The sequence below is a fragment of the Miscanthus floridulus genome, chromosome 11 (genome assembly GCF_019320115.1).
Source record: "Miscanthus floridulus cultivar M001 chromosome 11, ASM1932011v1, whole genome shotgun sequence".
Classification (NCBI taxonomy): Eukaryota; Viridiplantae; Streptophyta; class Magnoliopsida; order Poales; family Poaceae; genus Miscanthus; species Miscanthus floridulus.
In genome coordinates this window covers 28,253,792-28,261,866 of record NC_089590.1, presented here as the reverse complement: position 1 = coordinate 28,261,866, position 8,075 = coordinate 28,253,792, and the positions used below count along the sequence as shown (strand labels likewise).

The 8,075-nt window shown below is 43.2% G+C and overlaps 1 non-coding gene across 1 annotated transcript; it reads left to right on the top strand.

The window, feature by feature from the left end:
* Nucleotides 1–200: 200 nt before the first annotated feature.
* On the top strand, nucleotides 201–307 carry LOC136494992 (small nucleolar RNA R71). The gene has a single exon (XR_010768783.1). It is a non-coding gene; the product is annotated as a small nucleolar RNA R71 (small nucleolar RNA).
* Nucleotides 308–8,075: the final 7,768 nt, after the last annotated feature.

The following is an 8,075-nucleotide window of genomic DNA, read 5'->3' as shown; positions in this document are numbered from 1 at the left end:
CTTTAAGAGAATGCATACCTCTTTTGCAGGGCTGTTGTCGTTCATCGCTCCATCCTTGATTGGAAACCATCTTCTCGATTAATGCATTGGCATATGTGACATTAAGCGAAAAGAATGCTCCTCCAGCGGCAGCATCTAAATGACTTTTATCTAATGAAACTAAGCCAGGGTAGAAGTTCTGGATCAAAAGCCAGTCTTCCATACCATGGCGTGGGCATGCGATGACATACTCTTGCATTCGATCCCAGGCTTCGAGGATTGACTCATCAGCTTGCTGTTGAAAGCTGGAGATTTTGTTGCGAAGAGCATTGATCTTACACATAGGGAAGAACTTAACATGGAAAACGTTAGAACACTTATCCCATGTATCTACAGCATTGCGGTTTGAGTAGAACCATTGTTTTGCTTTTCCCAACAAAGAGAAGGGGAAAAGACGAAGATGGATGGCCTCTTGGGTCACTCCCTTAATGGTACAAGTACTATAGATCTCCAAGAAATGTTGGAGATGTGCATTGGCATCTTTGTGGGCTTTTCCACAGAAAGGACTAGCTTGCACCATCATGATCAATGCGGGCTTAAGCTCAAAGTGAGTGTCCGCATTGATGGCGTTAGGACCAATGGCTACATTAGCAGCCGAAGGGGCAAAAAAGTAATGGATGGTCCTATTGGCCATGATCGTGGTAGGAAGAAAAGAAGGTAACTAAAAAGAGAAAAATGAAAAGGAAAAGAAGGTTGCTAAGATGGAGACCTAACTAGTAGAACCTAACGACAGATTGATAACATGCACCAATTGCCTTCCCTAGCAATGACACTAGAAATGCTTGTTGACACTTCTAAACATCGCTACTAGGTTTGTGTCCCTGGCAACGGTGCCAGAAATGCTTGTTGATGGTTCATATGTGTGTATATAGGAAAGGGGATTCCGCAAGCGCATAGAACTATCGTGTAGCACTTCGCTTGGTGAGAACCAAGTGTCAAATTTATATTTTCCCCAAAGGAAGGCGGGAGGACATGTTTGGGCACTGTGGTTAGGTAGACTAAATAAGTATGTCTAGCAACATGGTGTTGATGATGGTAGTATGGATGATCGATGGAAAAAGATAAAAGGGGGTTTGATCACATAGATAGAGGTAACTAGAAGTGTAGTGTAGCTGAGTGTAAGAAGTAGAGTATGTAATCTTAAAGCAACAAAAGTAACTTAATGATAGTGAGAACGTCCTTAGTACGAGGGGCGTACTTGCATTGGATTTAACCAAACACAAAGCACAATGAGCCCTACGTTTTAATAACTAGACCCAATGTGGTGGAATACAGAGGAAGGACAAGGTTGTCACCACCTGCCAACTACCACAGTCAATCCAGGGATCTAGCTATACCTACATGCAAGATATAGCCTAAGCACCACGCTTAATCTATAAACTCGCTGTTTAGATCTGAGCTCCAGTGAAATAAGATCGAAACACCCTAACTAGACGATAGAACATGTACTAACGATGAACAAACTAAACACTAAGATAATAATGATGCAGATCCCAAAGGACAAGCACCTAGGCTCACTAATGATATACAAGAGCAAGACAGAACTTGAACTAAGCAAAACTATATTACTGAATAAAGTACTTAACAAAGAAAAGTACTAAATAAATTAAATACTAAAAAAAGATTACAAAGGAGGTATAACAGACCAGAAGACTCTTCTAGACTCTGAGATGAGCTCCACTCTACTCTTATCAATACTAGCTAGCCACTACTTCTAAGCTACTACTCTTAGAGAGCTTCTAAGAGCTTAGAACACTTGCAATGCTTGAGAGCTGCTGAGTGATGACCTCCACCGAGCACCACAACCCCTTTTATAGTGTGTAGAGGGCATGGGGGTACTTATAAGCGAAGATGAGGCAGTTTGGGGTGACTTGGCCGTTGGGCGACGCCAAGGGGCGTCGACCGACTGTCCAATGCAACGCCAATGGTGCTAGATGGCTCCTGGATGGTGGTTGCGTGGTAGGTAAGTTGGTTTCCTAGCTGGTGAGGTGGTTTGGAGGTTAGTTGCATGGCAGGTAAGTCAGTTTCCAAGTGAATGATAGCGGGCCTAGCGATCCTTGGGAGCTCAACGTCATCCTTTAGATCAAATCGACATGTATCAAGGGTGGAGAAGCAGTGTGGAGGCCATCACACGGATCAGTGATGTGGCAGGGGCCAAGGTGGCGTCGGCCGACGTGGCATGTGGGCCCACGGCCCCCCTGCCACGTCCCATTGCCTCCTATGCACGTCTTTTGTCCATTTTTATGATTTTTCCTGCATACAAATATTTTTTCCAAGTCCAAGTTGAACTAGGTGAATTATAAACATAATATGGCACATGTGATGTTATTTTACCTTGGTTTGGGTGGAATGTTGATGGTCAAATTGGGTGTTTAGTGACCATCAACACAAACTAAACTCCATGTCCAATTTGATTAAGGAAGGCATTTTAACCTTAGCACCACGCTTAATTTAAAAATCCTTTGGAAATAAGGTCATACACCTCTTGATTTAAACTAAGCACCATGCTTACTTTAAAAGATGCATAAAGATACTTCCAAACCTAAATATACTATAGTAAACAAAAGGTAACATAAAAGCATTATAAAGATTTATTCAAATAGAGATGAAAGAGCATGATCATGGTGAGATATTTTTTAATAAAAGATGCAAGTGGCATGAATGTATGCAAGGAACTAAATATGCTGTGGATGTGATATGAGAAAATTCAAACTAAACGGAGTGGATGCATGAATCATTTGAACTGAACATGCAATGGTATGCAAAAATTAAAAGGTAACTACTCATTAAGTTTTAAGTCCATAAGCAAGACTATCTCACCTTTCTGGATCATACTTACCATGACTCACATGAAGGAATTTGTGAGTAGTGCAACATCTATATTTGTCACTTGAGATGTGATTTGAATCTTTGTAACGTCGACCTTTTTCTCCAATATACACATGGTTAGAATAATATATATATATATATATATATATATATATATATATATATATATATATATATATATATATATATATATATATACAAACCTGTGAGATAGCAGGGTTCCAACATTGATGGATCTTGAATCTTCAAGCACCCTAGGGTTCTTCAATGTTTCTTCTTTTCTTGTGGAAGCTTGCCAAAAGGTCGAAACGGCGTCTGCTGTCCTGCCTTATTCCACAATTCAACAGAACAGGGGTAATCCTACTAAAGCTAGTGGTTTGTAAATGATCTAAATCTTTACGGCAATTGTTTCCCCAGCAATGGCACCAAAAATGCTTATTGGTATATATAAGTACAAATAGAATATGAAGGATTCCGCAAGCGCACAGAATACCATTGTAGCATTTTACCGGGAGTATTCCAGGTATCGTTATTTATATTTTACCACAGGGAAACAATGGAGTAAAGATTATCAAAGGAATATCTATCAGTCAACATACCATCATAGCTAGAGCAAGGAGTAAAGGTAATGATAGGAATTAAGCATAATGACACTCAGGGGATAGATCACTAAGATACTGTAAACTAGTTAACTCAGAAGAACAACGGGTGCGGTAGATTCCTATGAGATTATTATTATAGGATCAAAGTATATATATACCTAACTATAGCTGATACTCACTCTACTCTTGTGCCCTTTAGGACGCCGCTATATGGTAGAGCACCGCAAAATGATAACTCTACTAACATGACTACAGTCCTACAATTTAAGAACGTGCTCACATGGGGTGGACTATAGAGGATAGATGGGGCTGTCACCTCCTGCTGCTACCACATGGCTAGGGAACATGGTGTACTCATAGGCAGTGCATCGTATAAGCACCATGCTTACATGAGGCTCGGCTACTTAGCCTAATCGATAAACTAGTAGGCTAAGCGCTCTATGAACCCGCACACAAAAGTAAAGATAACATCAACTGAGCAAGATACATATTAAAAGTAAGCATAGCCATGTAAATAGGAATATGATGAATTAAAAATAAGTCTTACAAGATGTAGAAGTGAAGATACAAGACTTTGTCGAGCCTCCAAGACAAGATCTGGAACTTGAGCATGAGCCCAACTCGACCCTTACTACTGAGCTACTACTCTACTACATTGGAGAGTTCTATACCTATTCCTCCTAGTGTGTGTTGATCTGAATGAGAGATATGAATTAGGGTTTCCAAGATCGCTTTAGGGAAGGGGGTAGGGGCTGCTATATATAGGGGGAACCATCAATTCTGAGAGCTCGGATCAAACTAACTTGAAACAACGACGTAGATTTGATCTTTAAGGTGGTGGGAAACTGACGTACGAAGGAGAGACCGACAGGTGGACCCACTAGGCTAGCCAGCCTATAGGTGGGGCCAGCTGACCCCACTTGGAAGCCTCTTGGCTTGATCTACTGTGGAGAGTCTTCGGAAGTGTTCTAGAGTCTTCCCAAGTCGGTATCATCGTAGATAAACTTAATTTGCTTTGACAAATAGGTCCTCCTTGACAGTTTTCTGATTAAATCCTCCTACATTCACATATTCACCAAAACTCATGGAATTTATTAATTTAAACACCTAAGCCTATGTTTGGTGATGGAATTAGGTATATATGCAGGTTCTATTGATGGTTTATGATTGATGTTAATGATTGTCAATAGGAGGCGCTAGAGAAGCTTAATAATGAAGAGATTGACTGATGAGTGTCGAAATTCTTCACAATAAAGAAGCCTTAGGATAAAAGGCACCCCTAGAGGGCATTCAGTCTGATGTTTGCACCACCACATGTGATTGTATTTGAATAATGCTATCTAATTCATCGTTGATTGCCATTTGCATGACAACTGTTTGTGGATTTGCCGAACAGGATCGAAAGGTGTATATCTTCGAAGTTTTAGATGGGACCTAGCTGATGGCTAAAGATAGATTCAAGGGGCCATGATGAGCTGAGGTGAACCATCCAATTCATCGAATGAGCAGGAGAACACCCCCAGCCCTGGCCATGACAACTTGTGGAGTGGCAAGCAGCCGCTTCATGAGGCTCCAACGGCCAAAAAGAAGAGGAAGGCGACGACACTACCCTGCAAAAGCAATGGGGTTAACATTGGGGATTCCTCACCCCGCAAGCGCTGGGCTTTCATCAGAGGGATGGAGAGTGACAATGATGACTCGGAGGATGGGGAGACGTTGACGGCGAGGGCTGCTTATCGAGCAACTACTACCCCCTCCCCTAGTGAAAGAAGGTACCAGCTCGGCAAGGAATGTCGAGCAAGCAAGGAGCCCTAGTCGGTGAGCAAAAAGCCCTACTGACTAGACTAGAGATGAAGTCCCTAAGGATGAGCAAGGGGCTCAGGCTAGAGAGGACGCAGCCACCAGCCCAACGACCCTAGAGCCAAGCCCGATGCCTCTAGATTTTGAGAGAATAGCCACGTGGACCACTGATATGGACAGCCCTAGTGGGCTAAGCAAAATCAAGCGTGCCATGTGGTGATCCAACATGTAAGTAATCTTTTTTGAAGTCTTTTATGCAATCTTGACATCTGCCTCTAAGTTGTGTGGCAAACAATTATCTATGGAGCCGCAAGCCATTGACCAACCCCCTATAGTTAGTCAGAGCTACAGACATGTCCCATGGCATGACACCTACTGCTGCCCCCACAAATACCAAAGGTGAAAGTGAAGGGGCGTTAGCCACGAAACCTAGGGCACATAGAGCTTAGGTAGGCAACGGTGCTGGGAGTTCATGGGTGGCAGAACCCATTGGAGATATCGGAGCTCCTGGGGCAGACGCAGGGCAGGTGTCGAGCCCCCCGATGTCCCCACTAGGGATGGGGTTAGGCCCTAGGGTGGAGCAGGCGTCCAGTCTCCCTAGGACCCTGCCTGTGAGTTTTGGGGGACCAAGCCGCCCCCACCCTGAAGATATCCCAAGATCCTCGAGGAAGGCTGCCTAGGGGATAGAGGAGATCCCCTGGGAGCCACTGCACCCATGGGACAATCCGACAACTGTGACCCATACCTTCTTGAAGTGAGGAGACAGGGTCAACGTGGTGTATGAGGACTACGTCGACCCATAGGTATGGAAGCTAGAGACCAACCTTGGGTTGGTGAACAAGTAGATATGAGTAAGTCATGCCTGTGCCATTATTCACTTTGTATTATGGCAAATTTGGAACTAACTCCATTACAGGACATAATACAGACAGTTGAGCACCAACGCTAATAGCTGGAGCATGTGGAGCCCATGTTGAAGGATAACAAAAGGTTGTTGGCAGAAGTGAAGGCGCTAGAGGAGAACCAGGCTGAGCTCAAGGAAGAGCAAGGTTGGATGCAGTTGCACATGGAGTGACTAGGGTCAGAGAAGTTGGCCGAGACTGAGTAGGCCAATGCCACTAAAGCGAAGCTTAGCAGAACCTTCGACCAGCTGGCGGCCATAGGAACCCAACTTGCCCTTGTGTCTAAGGAGAGCAACAGTAAGATCTTTAAATTTTGTAGCCTATCGACCTATCCTTGCTGCCACTATAACAGCATCACTATCGTGGATGCAGAATTGGTGACTCAGTTGTTCCTGGCCTAGGAAGCAGCAGAGAAATTGATGAAGGAGAAAGAGGCCGCTAAAGAACCATAGCTATTGGTATAAATTAATGCACATAGAACAATCCGCAAGCGCACATATATTATACCATTGTAGCACTTCACCGAGAGTAATCTAGTTTTATATCAAACTCAATGGAACGGGGGTGAGAATAACCGATTCTAACTTAACCCAACTTCACAATCAAGGCAAGATAATAGGAGCATAGAGGAGACTGCTAAGGTCTTCTAGTTCTAACTTTAGTAAGCTTTGTCTTCTATTGTTCAATTCTGGGGATAATACTAGAGAAAACATAGACATGGTATGTTTCGTATAGCAATACTGTCCTACTAGTCCTATTAACGGGAGGTGGACTATAGAGGATTCAATGAGGCTATAAAAGTCACCCTCATGAGCTACCACCGATCCAGAAAATAGGGTACATCTATGAGTAATTGAGTCTAAGCACCGCCCTTACACTACATATACTACTTTAACCTAGGAGCTATAAGGATTAAAGTACTCAAAAGACAGTCGCAAACCTAAAGAACAATGTGAACAAGATGCTTATATGAATTATAAGTCGATTACCAGAGAAATCTCAAAAGCAAGCTCAAGAAGAACTTGATTCCACTAGGTACAAGCCATAGAGAGAGCACCAACAGGCCAGGACTCCTCTAGAACTCTTCCCTCACACTCTATCTCTCTATTTCTAAAACTAGACTAGATCCTATGGAGGACTAATCTTCTCTTGATTGCTAGCTCTGATCCTAGTGGACATATGAATTAGGGTTCTTGGCTTCTCAGCTCTTAGGATCAAATGAGCATTGCCTCAGGGGGGGTACAGGCTAGATTATATAGCCCTAGGGGCCAACATGAGCCCTTAGATCAAACCGACTTAAGCAACGGTCTAGATGTATCCTCAAAGGCAGTGGGAAACCAACATAGGAAGCTGGCTGACAGGTGGGAACACCAGGGGCTAGGGGGCCCACATGTCAGCCACTCGGGCTCCATTTTAGTGATGTGGCTCCTGGATCCTTCTAGAGTCTTCACATGTAGGTACCGTGGTGGGATTCTGTATTTTCCTTTGATGATTAGGTCCTCCTTAGTGGTTTTTTGACTAAATCCTGCTAGAAACACAGATTCACCAAAACTCATAGAATTTGTCAGTTTAAACCCCTAGGTCTACTTTAGTGATTCATTTATACCCTTATGTATGTTTAATTGATGGAAAAAATATGTATGAAAACTACCGTCAACAACAACAAAAGGCCATCAATGAGCTTCAATGTAAGTTGATGTAATGATTGGTCTTTAGCTCTTTTGGATTTGATGGGCTTGATGTGTTGTCTCGGTGTTTGCAGTGGTGCACACCAACTCCATGATTGGTATGAGCTAGAGTTGGGAGATGTCCGCACAAAGATGAAGGCCATTATTGCAGGGATAACGCTAATGCTCAACTTCATTGATGGGAACCCAGCCCTGCCCTAGTTGGAGATCTGAAC